Source organism: Rhipicephalus microplus, chromosome 10, assembly GCF_043290135.1.
Source record: "Rhipicephalus microplus isolate Deutch F79 chromosome 10, USDA_Rmic, whole genome shotgun sequence".
In the NCBI taxonomy this organism is placed as follows: Eukaryota; Metazoa; Arthropoda; class Arachnida; order Ixodida; family Ixodidae; genus Rhipicephalus; species Rhipicephalus microplus.
The window spans coordinates 41,037,378-41,057,340 of record NC_134709.1 but is presented as its reverse complement, the minus strand read 5'-3'; positions in this window follow the sequence as shown (position 1 = coordinate 41,057,340).

Genomic DNA, 19,963 nt, shown 5'->3' with positions numbered 1-19,963 from the left:
CTGGAAAACACGATTTATCCCACATTCCATTAAAGTCAAAAGCCGAAGCTCTGTAATGGCCAGAGAAACAAACCCAAAGGTAGAAGAGTACAAAGAAAGACTTAAAAAAGAAGCAGAGGAGTTGGTTTTGCACAAATTTCCTGAGAAGATACTGGAGCTGGAAACCTTGCTCTCGCGACACTTCCTTCCTTTCAGTCTTCTTCTTTTGCCTCCATTCTGCACATTTCTCTTCTCGTCTTGTAACTCGTATACCCGCCAGCCTCACAAGACTGGCCTTGCGCATTTGCAGAACATCAAGAACCTCTGTATACGATGTGGAACGAGATCGCACTTCCGTAGCAGTAAGCATTTCATTCGGCTCCCGCTCATGCCACCCGTAAAGGCCGGTGCAAAGCGCTCGACATCATTCTCCTTTCATAGCGCTTGTCTCGCCGCCGCTCCCGTATAACGAGTATGCGAGGGCAGTTGACGGAACATTCTGCGAGGGATGCGCGGGCACTGCTGGCTTGTTTGCACGACGTTATGTGTTCAAGTATTATTTTTAGAATTTTCGGAGGTAGTGCTGGTGATTGCAATAGTAGTGTAGTAGTTAAGAGTAGTTGAAGTAGTAGTTGTATAGCAACAGCGACAGTGTGTCAGTTGTTGAGCTATATATAGTGAATGCCTGAGCTTCTTGCGTGCGCCTTCCTTCACTCCGAGAAATGTGTGTTTGCACAAAGAGGTTAGTGAGTGTGGCTGTGCGGGTTTACGCGTCTGCTAATTCCCGAAATAAGGCTTCTGCAAAATGTTTCTTTTCGTTTTTATTTCCTTTCACTCCTCGTACCCACGAAAGCCACCCTTTGTCGCAAATCGTTAACGGGGCAACAACTTCCCGGCACTTCATGCGCGTCCCTTTTCTGTGGTGCACGGTGAAATACGAAGACGGGGGTAGGTTACGGGATGGAAACGAGAAGCCCGGATGAGGACGAGATTGGAGGTGGCTGTGAAGGAGTTGAGGGAGGGCATCGAGGATGGTGTGCGTATAATGAAGGTGCGGTTGTGTTGGGCTGGATGAGTGCGTCTTAGCTGTGCACGCACTGCTACCTCGGGCAGTGACGGATAACTGGGACTCCACGATGTATACAGCGAGGCCCGCTGATGCTAAACTTGTAACCTCTTCGCCGCAGGAGCTAGCTTTAACTCGTGTATACTGCGGCTTCTGCGTACGGTGCAAGGTGCCAGGCCGTACGACGGGCGAGGGGTCATCACTCTCCCACCGCACTGTCTATCTCGTTTATTTAAAACTCTGTGTACTCAGCCCAAGCATCCTGTACCGCAAGGCTTCACGCATAGTCTAACTTGAACTGCGCACCTGTGCATGACATTGCTCATAACGGTGCAAGTATCCAAGTGTTTTGATATTTTAGCAGCAGCACACGAGAAAGACCTTTCCACGAACCCATTAAGAAGGCATACACATAAGGCGCTAGTATGGATTGCATTGGAATAAACTTATTTGTGCACACGTTATTGCTGCTGGCGCCCGGGGTGTGTTTGTTAATCGTGCGTGCTTGTGCATGCCTCTTGCCTGCTACCTCGTCAATATAATTGCTCGTTAACTAGGCCATCACTTAAAATCAAGTTCGTCTTCATGTGTCCGTGGAGTGATAACATTAGGAACGAATGTTTATTGCAATTAGCCAAAGATTATGGGGTGAAGTTACATCAGTTCAAGGATTTAGATGGGATGAGACACTACGGTGGATTATTTTTTTATCGAGTTCATGGGGATTACTACTACTATGCTTTCAATCTTGCCACGGTCTAATATTATTGGAAAGGCAGATAACGCTAAGTGAAATAGATGTGGTATTCAGGAGAGCATAAGACATTTCGTCTGCTTCTGCTTCTCTGAAAAATAACAAAACCCGACCTTTGAAAATCATTGCGTCACTCAAACCGAAAAGACTTTTTCATTTAACAAAACCTCGAAACCTTGGTCCCACCCATCGCATCTACAAAAGGACGGACGAGCGATACCCTAGGGAATACGTGCACAAAGCGCCATCTGTCGTTGGTTAAAGCGGTGGCCTGCTGTAACTGAATGAAGAACAGGTCGGGAAAAAAAAATCATATCTGACGAAAAAAAAAAAAGTGGTTCTCCACAAAGACTTCCGGTTCTACACAGCAGAGATTTATTTGAACATTCTGTTACAATTACAGCGTCTCAGTTCAAACCGCGTTGCTTCCCGGAGTGTTCAATATTTTACTGTGAGGCCCAGTCTGTTTCAAACAGGACCATGTGCTTCGTAGTGCGATACTGCAAGTTAACCAAGATGCATACCAGTAGGTCTCAGCCGTATGAGAATCGTAGTCTTTTTAATGGATGGATGCATGACCACGTGCTTCGTAGTGCGATACTGCAAGTTCACCAAGATGCATACTAGTAGGTCTCAGCGGTATGAAACTAGTAGTCTTTTCAATGAAACGATGGATGAACTTTTTTTGTAGTTCTGAAACACGCCATGTCTATTTTTTTTTCCATGAGATATGATTTTTTCCCGCCTATTTTCCATTCGGTCATGGCAGAATGCCGTTGCTAGATGGTGCCCCTTCAGGTTGTCCTCATATCCTGGGAATGTGTCTTCAACTCACCTTAGGCACTGAACGGTGTCAATTTTTCTGAAAGGGAACACGGTGACGCGTGGCCTGCGTGCTTCAGCGGCTGCTGACAGCGCGTTCAAGTGGGAGCGAGAGCAACCACAGTCTCTTTTCATGTCATCTCGCGGCGAGCAAAAGAACCATTCGTTGGTGATATAGAACGGCAAGATTACAACCCCCCCCCCTTCAAGGCTATAACCGGCTCTTGCGTAATCGCCTAGAAAAAAAAGGGGGAGGGGAGGAGGTCGTAATCTTGCCGCTGGTTCCAGATCAACGACGAACGGTCGTTTTGCTCACCGCGAGGTGATGCGAGAAGAGACTGTAGTTGTTCTCGCTCCCGCTTGAACGCGCTGCCAGCAGCCACCGGAGTGCGCAGGCCACGCGCTCCCGTGTTCCCTTTAATAAAACTTGACACTATACATTTGGCAAATGCACGTACAAGGTACCGTGGTCCTATTTTTTTTTATGTGTACACACACGCTGCAACCCCGCTAGGGTCATAGCCGGTGCACCATGTTTGGGTATACTAGCAATGTGAGGAACTCTAGAAGAAATCGCGGTATATTAATCTCTCGTTAAAGAACCCCAAGTGGCCAAAACTTCCGGCGGAGCCCTCCACTACGGCGTCTCTCATAATCATATGGTGGTTTCGGGACGTTAAATCTCACACACCATCATCATCATATATTAATCTCTGGTAATAAAGACGGCAATCGTACGAAAAAGGTGGTGATAAAAAGGAACTTTTTGCCCTAGGCTATCTTGCGAGTTTATCGGCATGAGCTGTATGCGTACGTCAGGTGTCGCGCTGACTAACGAAGAAATAAAAAATAAAAACTCCGCGCTTGCAACAACTGCGCTGTAGATTCGTATCTCTCCCCCAGGGCTTTGCGAGGGCGGCGACGAACACGCCTGCAAGGATCCGTGTTTCCGGGGGCGTGTAATTTAACTTGGCTTCGCAGAAGCCCCATTTGCTTATGTGCGTGAGAGAAAAAAAAAATCTGAAGCATAGCAAAACCCCAGTATCTTCCGGACTATAACCTACAGACTACATGCGGTACCTATTTATTTCAGGTCCGTAGAAGCAGACAGTAACTTGTATGCCCCCTCACCCTCTACCCTCGAAATCACGTGTATAAAGATATTTCTCGATCGCGAAAATTCTTGTAAAACAAAATGAAACTACTGTAACATAGTATTTAAAAAGTCACCTAATTGACATACTGCGATTTTGGCCCGAAATATTAATATAAAAACAATGTAGTTTTACGTCTTTCGTCAGTGTCTTGAGTTTGTTTCTTTATATTTTTTTGCAATATTGATAAAAGAAACGTCAATCAAGTAAATTGTTTTTTTTCTCTCTCAAATATATGCGCTTTGTTCAACAGTGAAGGCGCAAGAGACACCCCCCTCCTCCTTTCTTGAAAAATTCCTTTCAACGGCCTTGATTTCTTAATAGGTACTTTCGAGGGGAAAAAATGATTTCACGCTTTCGGCGATTTTCTCGATAGAGAGGCTGTTGGCTGCGGACAACATGGATAATGGATCGATTAAAGATTAAGAGCTCGAAGAAAGGAACATCAATAAAATGTCTGCTACTTTCTCCATAAGGCACACTCTTCTGCGTGCGAAATAATTGATGCACCTGCGGCGATATATCCCGGCCCTCAAGCACCTGTGCGACAATAGTATAAACACTAACCTCGAATTCTTTATGCTAACAGAACGATATCATTGTGAGCCACTGTAGGCTCTGGATATTTTGACCCTACAGCGTTCTTTAATGCGCCTTTCCATCCAAGCGCACGAACTTCGAGCTTTTTCCCCTCCATAGAGAATACGAGTAAATCTATGTAATCAAATGTTTTAGTGTGATTATTCATCATCTTAAAGCGTTAGCTGGGCCGTTGTTGGAGTACGTTTTATGAGTATGCATCGCTCAACAGGAAAGAGGTAACAGCGGAGCTACAGAAAGATTCCTGTAAAGCCAGCATTCTCTGTGTTGTTCGACGCTTCGCTCTATTATAGCTTTTTTTTACCTTTTCTAGTAAGCCCTATACAACAACAACAACAACAACTACTACTACAACAACAACAACAACAACAACAACAACAACAACAACAACAACTACTACTACTACTACTACTACTACTACTACTACTACCACTACTACTACTACTAATACTGCTACTCCTGCTAGTACTGTTGCTGTTACTACTCCTACTGCTACTATCATTACTACTACTACAACAACAACTGCTGCTACTACTAGTACTACTACTACTACTACTACTACTACTACTACTACTACTAGTGCTACTACGACTACTACCAATACTACTCCTCCTACTACTACTGCTACTACCACTACTGTTACTACTACTGCTGCTACTACTATTCTTACTACTACTACTACTACTACTACTACTACTACTACTACTACTACTACTACTACTACTACTACTGCAAGCTTCTCCGGGTGGCGATCCCCATCTCTTCCAGTTTCTCTCGCCTTTTTCGTTCGGTAATCGCGAACAAAAAAAAAAAAAAAACGAGCTAAACTGGAAAACAAAGCCATGTCCGCTTTGAAAAAAGAGCAGCAAGAGTACTGGAGGAGCCAGGAAGCAAGTGACTTCGTTAACGTGCCCGTTGTTTTCCAAGGAAGAGGATTACAGTGCCGCAGAAAAGGCTTTCGCAGTACCCAAACTTAGAGAATCCTTTCGAGATTTATCGTTAAGTCCCGCAGAGCTGTTAAAAACGCTGCGTGTCAGGCTTTATTGGAAGAGCCCGGGGCGCGCAAATACTGCTAGCCAGTGAACTTCCAATGCTTAATTAATAAGTCATCGGTGCCATTGTTCGTACATTACCAGCTACCCTGTAAGTTTTTTTTCTTTCTTTTAGTTGTTCGTGATATTCCTTTTCATTGTTTCTTTTTTGATGGTTCTGAATTTAAGGATTTGATGCTGCACCTTGTATCGTTGTGTGCCGGCCGCTTCGGCCCTCGGCTTGCAGTACGCTTCAGTAAATAAAATGAACCAATAAATTAGATTCATCTTTTAAAGTGACTATAATTTTATGGCTCATATAGTTCGAGATACTACACTAGTTTTTTGTTTTAGTTATTTTTGTTGAAGTGTACAACTTGGAGCTGGCGCAGTCCTCGAAGACTATTCTAATTAAACTTGGCAGCACGGCGCCAGCCCGGAAAGCCTTGTTAGCGCGGATTTAACTGAGTCAGTCAATATGGCTGATTATCTATCTTAACAGGTTTATCGATGCTCGAAGAATGGTCAAAATGTTTGTCACTTTTGACTGGTAATAAACTTATCACGTTGCTTCCCTTTTTCTTTGTGGCTTTGCACACTTAATTAGGAGAAAACAGATTTGAATACGAACGTTAATAAGATAGAAAAAAAAGCCTTAGCGCTGTTTCGCTCTGTTTCATTCAAAACAGGAATGCTATAGAGCACTCCAGATTACAAATAACGCAAATGTTCAAGATACATACCTATTGAATATTGAATACAACGACAAATATGTTCTTACTTCAAAATAATAACGTTTTTCCAGCATCAGATGTACATGGCGCCATCAATACTGTTCACAGCAGAACTTCCGATCATTTGCACAGATTGTGAGCCTCTGACGGTATTTGTATTATAGCCACCGTGCCACTTGTATTATTTACGAGGCGAAGCTCCTGTATGCCGTAAGTCGTTCCCTCCTCTGTAGTAGCTGGTGTAATAATAAGTAGCAACCTCTAGTTTATGAGTTGTTCTATAGATGACGTTGTGCGTATATGTCCTTGGGAATAATATAACTAGATAACGTTCTAGTTATATAACTAGACAGACAGACAGACAGACAGACAGACAGAGAGACAGACAGACAGACAGACAGACAGACAGACAGACAGACAGACAGACGGACGGACGGACAGACAGACAGACGGACAGACAGACAGACGGACAGACAGACAGACGGACGGACGGACGGGTGGGTGGGTGGGCGGGCGGGCGGACGAACGGACGGACAGGCATACAGACGGACGGACGGACGGATGGACAGACAGACAGACAGACGCACGGACGGACATATAGACGAAAGGACACACAGACGCACTGACAGGCAGATGGACGTACAATTGATGGTTTACTGATAAAACCCTCTGACGCTTCGGCCCTCTCATCATCATTTACTCCGTGGATATGCTGTGTTTTTTGTAAATTGTATCTACGAACGCTAAGCAAAAAATTGTTTTGAGAAAACGAATTCGATTCCCGCGTCACCGAAAAGTTTTCTGCCTTTTCTTTCTACTTCCTTTTTCGTGGATAGATAGATAGATAGATAGATAGATAGATAGATAGATAGATAGATAGATAGATAGATAGATAGATAGATAGATAGATAGATAGATAGATAGATAGATAGATAGATAGATAGATAGATAGTGTTCAAATCAACGAACACTCAGAGGTACGTGCAGAAAAACTCGCTGTTAAAAATGCTGAATGTATCGCAATTACACTTGTAAAAAATGAGTGCAAATTTCAATACTCGTCCTCTCGTCCATAAGAGTTATTGCATCCCACACCGGACAAATCGGCACGCTTGCTCAGGGCGCAAGGCAGAAGGTGGAGCTGATGACGAGGAAAAAGAGGTCAAAGAGTGCGCGTGCTGGTTTATGACGGTGATAGTTTCTGTTCACTCATCACCGTCCAACGGAGAGCTTAAAAAGTATCGCTGATAAGACTCATTTAGCAGCGAAGCCTAAATTAGCAGCTCAATTAGCAGAGGAGCCTAATTGGAATTGGAATGTGATTCGAAATATAGCAGATAACGCCTGTTAAGATCCAATCCAGTGCAACTTCACTAAATGCCGGCGTAAGCGAATACGGTCACTGCTGTGAGCGAAGCGGTTTTCGTGCTGACAACAACTTCAACGTGAAATAAGCTTGTGGGATCAAAACACGATTGAAGGTATGAAACCTTATGCCGATCGCTGTCGATATAGCAGCCGCTACCGTTCGATCAAGGTTCTCAAATGCTGCCCAGGTGACGCAGCCCTCTCGTTCCCTTACCAGCGCCCTTTCACGCTCATTCGTCTGAAAAGAGTAGCAGGGACGCTTCATCTGCATGGTGCGGTATAAGCACGCACGTATACTGTAGCCGCGTCGTCGCATCAAGCGCAAACGTGCAATATGATGTTTTCAAGAATAAGAAAAAAAGAGATCTCGCCCAAGCCCTTCGTACACAGATGGTTAACCAACGAAGCTGAAATGAGCAGGGTTTGTGAGTGAGATAAGCGCAACGGTTCACCTAAGTGTTTCGCAATAATTAGTTATGTCTGACCAGAAACCTCGATTATTTTCACCTGACACGTGTTCCCTACGTTTTTAGAGAACTAATGTTGTTGAGTAGTGGGGCTTTCGCGATGTCTGTGGCACTTATACGCGTTATAGGAACTTTTGCGTAAAAGAGGGAGTCGGAACTTTTTGCAATATGCAACCTCGCTGTAAAAGCAAAAAACCACCTGTGCACGCCATGTCAGCCTGTAATCTTATGCGACTGAAACAAGAGGCCAGGATCTCCTGCTTCGCTAATGCGAGTGGCCACAAAACCTGGTTGGGCAATCACGCTGTTGTCGGTACATCGAGTCGTCCGTGCAGAGATGCGTGGAGCGTCATAATAGCTAATGAACAACTTCCCAGCAGAAATAAAGGTGCATTACCCTTTTCAGCCCGAGTGTACAGATAACTAGATTAACAAGATTTTTGGGCTACCCATCTTCCTAATGCCTTTCTGGCACACACGAGCACGTTAATGCACGTGGCTGAGTCCTTAAGCAATGCCTCGGAACGCTGACTGTCAGTGTTATATATTGGTACTGAAACTGCCATCGTTTGAGTTCCACGCCCATCACTCTATGCAATGCCGCAGGCATCGCAAACTAAGCTAAGCGCCGGCATATACCCGTTACGATCGTGAGGAATCGAAATGCTGGAGTGGAAGATATCACGCACATTAACGACCGAGGTGACGCGATGGCTTGCCCTTGTTTGTTTCAGAAACATGCTGTTTTCGCGAGGTAATGACTTGGAGATAAAGTGCTTTGTTTGTTGAACAGAAGCTAGGCTGATTGTAAGGGAACGTAGAGTTTATCCCGCTGACGTCATCGGTGGTTCGGTGAACGGCGCAGGGGGAACTATATGCGATCTGAAATTGCTGGGTGCCCGTGCAAGGCCCTTCCTTAGCTGTCGCAGTATTGCACTTAACACACGATTTAAAGCTATTTTTAAATATAAAAAATTGCAGCAAGCTATCAAGAAGAAAAGAAAACGCACAATGTAAAGCGATACGGTCACTCGAATGTTGCACATCAACAAATGTATCTATGTATTTACTAACAGATTTGACTTACGTTCCTAACATAGTCAGTATGTACAGGCCTGCTTTAATCATAACAAGAATGGACACTGATGCCCAACAAACAATGATAAAGTTGAAGTGTTACGTGTATGGCCAGTGGTCCTGTAAGGCCATACAGGTCGACTCATACGAGTGCCTAACATGGGAAAAATTTTTTTTTCGTAATTTTTCTTCTTTCGCTTAAGCAAGTACTATCAGCAGAATCACTGCAGTTCGCTTATATATGATAGAGTCATGACGATAAACCACTTTGACAATTGCAGTCTCTCTGTAGAACTACGTTGTAAGAGGAGGACGTAGTCTCCCCAAGTAATATTCAAATGTCTTCATTAAAAGGGCTCATTGCCTCACAAGTATACTGCTGCAAAAGTTTTCAGAATCTTTCTAAGTACGAGCGGAGTTATAGAGGATTGTCACACACTTTGAGTGCTTTATCTCTCTCCTTTCGTACCAGTGAGAGAGAGAGAGAGAGTGAAACTCAATTCAACGGAAAAGGAAAAGGAGGATTTTAGAGTTTCTAAGGCTGGGGCCTTATGTCCAGTGCTCCACTAGCCTTCGCACGGAGGGGGCGATGTCGAGTGGCCAAAGAGATGCGTTTCTTCACCAGCGCGGGTCATGACCTCGAGCACTTTTTTTTCTATTTGTTCGAACGCGTGGTGTAGTGTCAGTTCCATAGCGGCATTCCGAGGTAGCCACAGTAATTTTGCAACTCGCGGTACTCAAATCAGCGAACAGCCAAGTACATTGTTGTATGGCGCAGTCTTTCGGTATGTTTCCTTTGTAGAGAGAAAAGGGAGCGATTTCTAGCCGACTTTGAGAATTATTTGTATACGTTACAGGCCGCATGCTGCGATGTAATGTTTAGGTCGCGTTTTCTGGGGAACCTTGACCGCCTTTTTGTGACCATGGTGAAAAAAGTGTTGCAGGGCTCTCTGGTCACAAGGTGTCAGTGAAATCAAAGCTTCCACATGTGGTTTTGCGTTCGAGGCAGCAGCCTGAAGCCTTGAGGAAGACAAGCTCGCTCGTCTAAACGTTGCGTCAAGTGAGTACCCGTCTTTAAGAATACTCAAGCTTCTGACTCCCGCTAAACTTCTGGCTTTCCAGCCACCCTGAACTGATAGGAAAACGCGTTTGTCACATTTAACTCGTGCTGTCATAAAGCTTGGAACGCTGGAATTGTTTCCAATCTTGAGTAGTGGCGATGAAACATAGTGCGGAGGAAAATGAGTGCATTGCGCAATTTTGCATAGTTCCGACAGATTTTTATTTTATTTATTTAGGAATACTGCAGAGTCGCTTGACTCCAAGCAAGAGTGGACAAAGAAAAAAAGTTCATCAAAAGAACACATCAACAAATAATTCTGAACCAAAACATGAAATCAACGCGTGAAATACTGCAATTCAAAGAATATAGCGATGCGAGTTGATTTCAAGCATTAGTGGACAAAAAAGAAAAAGTACATCAACAGAACACACCAACGAATGATCAAGACTGTGTCTGCGGGGGAACGTAAAAATCCGTAAAGATCTGTTATGTGTTGGAGCCGACATTTCGACTGTCTTCTTCAATTTTGACATTTTGACAACTTGTATTCTTCAAGGCTAGAACTTCAAGGCTTGAAGCTCTACAGGCTTGAAGACTACCACTTGTCAAAATGTCGGCTCGAGGCCACGCCTCTTGTTTACGAATTTTTATATCAGAAACTTCTATCATGTATTTCCTGTCGTTTTGTTACACTAGAGTCAAAATAAAGCTTTCAAGAGGAGCATCTGTGCTGATTGTTTCTCTGTTTTTCCTTCCATACCAGTGGCACGTAGCCACTCTAAAGAATGGGCCCGGAATGAGTAGTTGAAAATTTGACAGGTCATTCCAAAATGTTAAGAGATGCTGAGTCTTCTTCTTCTTACTATTATTATTATTAAAGTAGTAGTAGTAGTAGTAGTATTAGTAGTAGTAGTAGTAGTAGTAGTAGTAGTAGTAGTAGTAGTAGTATTGACTTAAACGCGTACCTTCTTGCTTGTCCTATGTGGAGCCTGCGGATATGCAACGCCCACTCTTTTTCCGGGTGTCCTTAAATGTTGCTAGACCTTGCTGAACAAGAAACACTATACTACCACGCACCCAGCAACCCTCGAGGCTGCAGTCACTCGTGCGAGAAACAAGAAATCGCTTTCAGCGCAACGTCTCTCGTCACTGGGAACGAGACAGCGACAGAAACGCCCTCGAGCTCCCCTCCGTCTCAACGCTGCCGCCTACGCAGCGATGAATCAGTGTCCATCACTGAATGCCACGTCACTTATTACCCGACGAGTGCGACGAGCCATCTTCATAACATGAATGTGGAACCAACCCACGCCTCTCAGCTATACAGCATTAGCTTGTTGGCACAGTCAACGGGGGACCAAGAGGAACCACATTACTGATTGCGCTAGCGCTGAATAACACGACGCCGTAGACGGAGCAGAGGTAAGGAGAACAGTGTGTCTGTGCCTCCACTCTGGATGATGCGGCCGAATGCATTGCAGAACACGTAGCAATCGCCTCTCGGTCCATTAATCGCTAAAGCAAAGCCTTCGTCAATTTGTCCCGCTTTCAGCAACACGACGTGCGATGCTGTGCCTTCACGTCAGAAACTGAGTTGTGGAATAGGATAAGGCAGCAAGCTAATCTTTAATGCGCATGCTCCAAGGAACAAAGTAAAAGAAGGAGAGGGAGTTATGGAGGGAGGCAGTAGGGCGTAGGAATAAAGCAGTTGTTACACGTGAGTTTTCACATCTTATTCTTTGTCTTCATGTGTCGCCTCTTTCTTATATTCCAGATGGTCGGAATTTCCGGAGCCCTTCATTACGGCGTCCCTCTTCTTAATATGCTATTTTCGGGAAGTGAAGCCCCAGATGTTATGTTTCTGGTACTGCGTCAGAACTTGGCAGCGCATTCGTATATAAAGCACAGAGATGGGAAAGCCTGCATCCATGAATCTGAACACTCAGATAACAACATAATCTTTCAACCGTGACAGATCTTACACATTTCTTTTTTTTTTCTTTTTTTTGCCCAAGATCACTCACGCATAGACAAACGTACCTGCGCGCAGGTTATATGCAGATAATGTTCAACACACTTGGTATCATCTTCATGTTATGCATCGCCTTCATTGCGACTCATACACAACAATGGCGACGTCTCCTCGCCAATCGTCAAATATTCGCAACGGCGCTCTCACAAGCACTCCCAGGCGTAGTGCTCGTTATAGCTACCTTCCTACCGTACGCGCATGCGCGGACCACCCTGCTGGAACACCTAGCAACGCGCTTCAGTGCGCAGGGAGTATCGCGCGCTGCTTTTCGCTTCATATGTGGACACTCAGTAAAGCGTATGCTCGTACGCGATGGTGTCGGGACGGGGCTTGCTGTCGTACCAGGGAGAAGATTCACGCGTCGTTACCGATTGTGTACAGGGCGCCCCGTCGAGTGCGCAAACATAGCCTCCCCGACGAGTTTTTGGTATAGTAAGTGCATGGCGCGAGGGGCAGCTGGCAGTGAAACTGACAAAAACGAGTCTGCGTTAGCGCGCATATTCAGATTAATAAAAGAGAACTGCCGTAATGAAGCCCTGACGAGACCCCTCCCTCCAGCAACACCTAGTACCGCCAGAACGAGTCATCTTATTAAAACTGTGACTGAGCGCCGGAACTGCAAGGGGGAAACAGGGAAAAGTGAGACAAATGTTATGCGGTCAGTACAGAGACCTGCTCATTCGCAACTCTGGTTTTACCGAACGCTTCTTCGGTGGCACGCATGAACGGCTACACGCCAGGCGTGCATCTGAGAGAGGAACGAAAAGACATGAAAGCCAACCAGACGACATCTCTAGCTAATGTTTGCTTCTGAAACACTAGCAGACATGGTATAGCTATGAGGAAAACCGTATGATGAACTTTTATTATGTCGCTTACGGTGACAAAGCGGCTGCCGCGTTAGAACAACGAGATTTAACCTTATACTGCCATGTCATGTGCCTTCTGGGCTAATGAATGGTGTAGTAAACCACTCGTCTTCACTAGTCTCTTCAGTTGTCAGAGTCTGTGGAAGTTATTATCTGCATAGAACGAGTAGAAAAAAGACGGAATAACAGAAGCAGAGAGCGCTGACTTTCAACTCCTAATCCAATGTACTTTACTAATAGTTCTATGCGTTGTTAAAATTTTGAAATGAATCCCGACCAACCTGCCCAAGCCTCAACCTTCTCAAAATGCTTATACGAGTTCAAACGCTATTAGTAAGATATATCCAGACACATTGATATACAAGTCGATTTCGGAAGATGTAGTGACATCATTTCTCTGAATCACTTGCTTTGGCCATGTCCTGTGGCTCAGAGGGAAGGGGGATGAACTTTTATTCTAAGCAGACACAGCGTACAAGCAAGGTAGATGCAACATCCTTATTCCAGGTAGCCGAAGATTACGGCCATTTCATGTGCCTGTGCAATAAAACTGCACTGAATCTTCAGAAGCGGGTATCATATTAGTGCCTTTCACTGCTCATAGGTTTATGTTCTGGCGTTCACCGCCAGAACATAAACAATATATTTTCACAGCGATCACCGCACATGAAAATATATTGAACTTAACAGCGAAGTTTTTTTGTACTTTCTTAAAAATTTCCGTGATTTTGTAAACAAGCTATTGAGGCATTGGCATGAATGCCTGTTTTCTGCTAGTTCTGTGACGTTAGAGAAGCCCAGCTTTTTCTCAAAAGTAAGTCGCATATCTATACACGTTGAGAAGTGACTCATAATTATATCATTGTTTTCGTATGTAAATCCCTGTATTTTTCGTTTTAATTAGTGCATGCTAGTAGCGCGTCGATGGTGCCGCATAATGTAGGGCCTAGTATTGTGAGGTTTGACATCCTCAATTGTAACTTAGATTATGACCAAACCGCTGTGCATGCAGGCTCTACAAGCAGACTGGATACAGTTGGAGTTCTTCATGTCATCAAATTGTGGGGTACGAATATTCATGTGCTCTACATGTATCAGAATGCATTAAAAATCGGAAAAAAAAGAGAGACAGAAATCTAACACAAACAGAAAAATTCGACCGAGACTGATGGACTTCTTGGCCTCGCCGCGGTGGTCTTGTGGGTAAGGTTCTCGGATGCTGACCCGCAGGTCGCGGGTTCGAATCCCGGCTGCGGCGGCTGCATTTCCGATGGAGGCGGAAATGTTGTAGGCCCGTGTGCTCAGATTTGGGCGCACGTTAAAGAACCCCGGGTGGTCGAAATTTCCGGAGCTCTCCACTACGGTGTCTCTTATAATCATATGGTTGTTTTGGGACGTTAAACCCCACATATCAATCTATCAATACGGACTTCACGTTCCAAAGAAGGGCGTCTCGTAAGTTTTTCAATAATGAGAACACGTCAAAATTCAAAATAAAGGCCACATACCATATGTCCAAAACCGTCTTGCGATAAAACTGCTGAAGAGAAAAATTTGAGCCAATCTTCGCGCTGCACACACCATTAGAGTGCTGCACAGATCATAAGATTTGAGAAACTCCGTTTCAAAATTTGGATGCGCAGCTGGCCAGATTTTTCAAAAGTTAGCTGACTGTCGCACCACCTGGGAACAGCAACACAAAACACAAATGTGTTCAATAGTGGGCATGCATATCAACAAGTGGCGCGTCCCGATAGGGGTGCGTGAGATGGGGGGGGGGGGGGGAGGGATGGGCTAATGACGTGTTCGGAGGTCGACACATCAAACCTATGGGGAGGTATGCGAATCGTATGGTTAGTTAACATTGCGTGAAATGCCCCCGCTTGAAACACGACATGATTCGCCATTAGTTATGTGAATATTTGGCGCAGGTAAACGTCATTGCGGCTTATAAAAAAAGTCTATTGAATAAATCCTTGCTCGGCAAAGAAATTTTATTGTTTTGTTAACGGAATGTATTTTTTGATAAACAATTTATTGCTGTTCATTTTGAAATCATAGAAGTCGGTACAATGTAGATCCTCTTCCGCATCTTGAGACTGCATCTGAGAAATATCAGGCTGCAGTAGTCTCGTAGATTCCGCGTATGGTTACGTATTCAATTAACCCCATTCACCACTACGCAAGAATAACTACCATTCACCGTCAGCTATCGCCATTACTCAAGGTTTAAAAAAATATGTGGAAAAAGGGCCGCACAAAGTCTTTCTTTAACAAACCCTGTTACAAGGCACAGTAATGTAAAGAAAAAAAGTCAAACTATTAAATGACGTAACAGTGGCATAAGGAGATGTAACCGCAATCGCCCCACTCCCGCCACCACGCGAAACCCCACTTCCGGTTGCGTTTATCGTTCTCCTTCCGGCGCCGGCGAAAACAAGCTGAACCCCTTATCGTAACGAGGTGCTATCTGCTTCCTCTATTACTCCCCTCTCTCTTATTTCCTTCCTTACCCTCTCTCAATCGGACTATTACGAGACCTCTTTTACTGCTCCGCCGGTCTCCCTGCCGCAACTCGTCCGTCGCCACCGCATCTGCGCACTTCGCGCGGAGACGGGCCGCTCGTGTCTTGCGACAGCCGTTTCCCGTCTTCGTATAGCCCCCCTCATCCCACTGAGAAAAAGATCCCAACCCCATCTGCCAAAGTCGCTATCTGGATTTCTCCTCGACACCCTCTTCCAGCCCCACTCTCCTGCGCTTCCAACCCTACCACGAATCCAGGAGCGTCGGTCCTATGTAAGCTCGCGTACAAAAGAAAACCAACGCACTAGACGGGGACAGATACTCTGTCTCAATAAAGGCAGGCTCGTTTAGTGACGCCACCGCGCAAGAACGGATTGGTTTCGCTCACTTTCTTTTTTTTTTCAGGAAAAGAAAACTCGCGTGCGATACGGCCAACAAGTGCGGTTCGCAGAAAGACCCGCTGTGACGACACCGCATCTAGACCGGAAGCGAGGCAGCGAGGGACTTAGGAGCTTAGAAAGATTAGAAAGAAGTAGTTACGCACGAAGACAGATCCACCTGTCGAACCGTCGGTCCGCTTGTCTGAGGCACTTATTCCTGTCTAGAAACTCTCTCGTATAGCACCTTTACGTGATCACCTTATTAGTTGATGAATTCATTAATGCGAGCTGCGTGTAGCTGCCAAATGTGAAGGGAAAGCGAAGTGTTGGTCCTATGTTGTTGTAGTTTCCAGCTGTGTGACATTACATATGATCTCTGAGTACGTATTAACACTGTATCTACAGATTTCACCATACCCGACAAAATGAAGTTGCGATATCTATCTATCTATCTATCTATCTATCTATCTATCTATCTATCTATCTATCTATGTATCTATCTATCTATCTATCTATCTATCTATCTATCTATCTATCTATCTATCTATCTATCTATCTAAGTTAGCAACCACATTTAATGTAAATGAATAACTGCGAAGTACAGGGCTAGCCTGCGTGCGTGCGTGTGTGCGTTTTCCCTTCAAGGAGAGTTCGTGCCAAAAAAGTCGTGGCTTTATGTTTGTCGTAAATCTCTCGCAATTTTCCGGCGTTTCGTTTTAAACATTTTTGTCAAGTAAGCTTTTTAAAGATTTTGATGTTTTAAAATTCAGGATTTTGATGATTCGTCATATTGAATTTTGGTGTTTTGAATGTCACCCGTTTTATATACAGCATAGTTGATCTCCTAAAATTTGCATGCACACCAAAAATATATTAGCGAATGAGCTTTGCCGCATCCTACTTGCAAGGTGGCGGAAGGGTTCAGAAATGGAAAATGGATCTGGGACCACGACGAAGTTTTCGCTAACTAAGGAGCTTTCTTTCTGAGAAATCTGAATGGATTTTCTTGTAGCTTCGTTCTGCACACAGGTGATCGTATATTTTCTTCTATTACGAATATATGCACCATTAGGGACGTGTAAATGATGTTACGTCACCCACTACGAGCACACGAATGTTTAAGGGATATATGGTGTAGTCCTAGTCACAAACGAATGAAAGAAGTCACCACCCAAGCACTCCGTACAAATGGTTAACCAGCGAACACCGAATTGTACCTCCGGTGTTTAGCAGTTGGTTCAACCCGACGCTGCACTGAAACCACTCGCAGTTATTGGTTACATCTTCGTACTTTATAATGAGATTAGACACTCGTCTGGCTTGCTTTCATCACTGCGTTTGTTTCACATGTAGCACACAGATGTCGCAGCCGAAGCCAAAATGCTGCTGGAGAAACTCCCGCCGAAAGCGGGCGTTCGCCCAGGCGAACGCACTCCCATAATCGTGACGTTGACGCTGTTGCGCCCGCAATGCCGCTTATCCAGCGTGATGCTGTTGCAAGTGCCTGACATCGCGAGCTAACTCAGCGGCGTGGTTTTCATGTATCCTCCCGCCACGGGCTCTTGCATTCCCGTTCTCAGTTTAGCGTGACTTGGAAGGCTGCCGGATCGTCGGTACGCAGCTGCTGCCGGCACTCGGCCTCCCGGACCCGTTTTTGTGCCGGGCATGCAGCATCGGCCCGGCCAATGCGAGCTCTCGCATGTTTCTGCAGTCGGTGCTCTTGTAAAGTTCTTTGCTGTTCGGAAGTTCCTATATGAACTTCCGACCATGTGTAAGCTGATGCGCTTACACATGGTAAACTGATGCGCGCGTGCTCGGCGCCACGGCTGTGACGGGATGCATGACGTCACTCGAGGAGCAGCCAATGGTGTGCGTTCTTCGGCACGACGCTGAGAACGACAAAACTGATAGCACAGCCGATGGAGACCGCTCGTGACCCCGATGCCGGGTGGTTTCTGGTAGTTCCTATAGCCATACACAGCTTTCGCTGTAATAGCTATGGCGTTTTTGGGTGATTTTTCGCGGCTAAGAGGAATCATGGCCGCATGAGATTGCGAAAAAAGCACAACCGATGAGCTATTGTCGCTTCCGGTGCAGCCACGGGGTGTGAAATATAGCTTTGCGTGACAGGTGATGAGAGTTATTACGCATAATTACTGCCTGTGAAACCCGCCTCTTTGTTCTCCGGGAGACGTGATGCAAGACTTTTTTTAGCCTCCGCAGTATCTGAGTTGTCCACTGAAACCCAGAAGCATGAGGATCGAACCTAGAAGCAACTGAGCAACCATTAATGACCACTGGCTGGAGCTTCGTTCCCTGCGGTTTCCTAACAAAATAATTTCTAGGGTTTTACGTACCCACAACCGCGATATGTTCCAACGTGGCTAAGACCCGCACTAGTCCCACCCTCTTTTGGGGGCTCGGTTCCTGAAGAGAATGAATAAAGTTCACTGACTGACTAAGTGATATGATTATGAGACACGCCGTAATGGAGGGCTACGGAAATTTCGATCATCCCGTCACATTTAGCATTAACTGACATCGACCGCTGAGGCTGGAATCGAAGCCAAAACCATGCATCGTGTGAACAGCCGGACACTGTGGCCACTTTACCAGCGCGGTGAACTCCCAGTGATGAGATGAAACTGAAGTTCCGTATAGAAGCCTAAAGCGGGTTGCGGACAAGCAACGACGATGTGTGCTTGAATAATTAGTTCAAAAAGTGATGTCTTTTATACGGGTAAATACGGTATGCCACCACAGTCACTGTATGCTCTACTGTAAGAGGCAAAATTGTTTCACTGTAAGAGTTTGCGAACCTAAATATCGAGAAAATTTTGAAAATTCTCGTAGTTCCGAGGAATTTGTGACAGCAGAAAAACTCGCTTTACTAGATTGAGTAACACTCTCTGAACGGATGCCGCTCCCGTTGGGCAGCAACTCGCCTAATTAGAATGTAATTTGTTGCATTCAAGAGGCAGCCAAACGTACCCGATGCTGTTATACAAAAAAAAAAACGCTGAATATTCTAAATAATATATCACATCAATTGAGAGATATGTAGCCATTCGGGTACTCTAGCGTCAGTGTCGCATCTTAGTATATTAGATCAGAAAGCCAGGGCAAAAGTTCATATCTTGAATCCATGCCCAAGCTTAGCACTTAAACATAACCATGACGTCATGTATTCCACACTATATTTCTTAAATTTTGGTGACACTGGCAGAATAAATATTCCTGCAACTGTGTCTGTCTTTGTCCCCGAGATAACTCTCTTTTTTTTCAATAAAAAGGTTCGTAGAACCCTAAAATACACTAACGAAATCTCTGACGTAACAGCGAGCTTCAAGTGCAGGAGGCTTAAAGGCAACTCCGTCACCGGTATTTCTTCTTTCTTTGCGTTTTACGCATGCCCAATCATTTTCTATGCAGCAGGAGTGTTGTTATTTTCGTGACAGTGATCGGGTAATTTATTACTATTACCCGCGACATGCGCAAAAGTAATGTCTTGAGTGCCCTTTTTATGGAGTGATATGAACTGCAGTGCTCGGACCGTCCGAATGTACTTTATTTTTATTGAAAAGCTGGCGAACATTCGTAAATGGAAGAAGTACGCTGAAGCACAACCTACAAACGATTCAAGAGTGGTAGCTGTATTTCTAATATATCCCGGTGGTAACGTAACGTTTACGGTGCTCGGCTGCTTAACCGAAGGTCACGGCCACGGCGATCGCATTTTTATGGAGGGGAAAAGGTAGACGTCCATGTACTGTGTGGTGTGAGTGCACGTAACGAACGGCAGGGGGTCAACATTTCCGGAGACCTCCTCAACGGCGTCCCTCATAATCATATCCTAGTTTTCGGACGTAAAACCCCAGATTCCGACCGAAAACTTTCGTGCATCATATCAAACAGACCGTCGAGCGTTCATTATGATTCTATCTTGAATTTACAACATTTCCAGATAGATTCGGCATACTTTGCATGACGAACGATCGTACGAGAAACATGCACCGTTAGCCTAGCGCCTGCGAATTGTTCCAT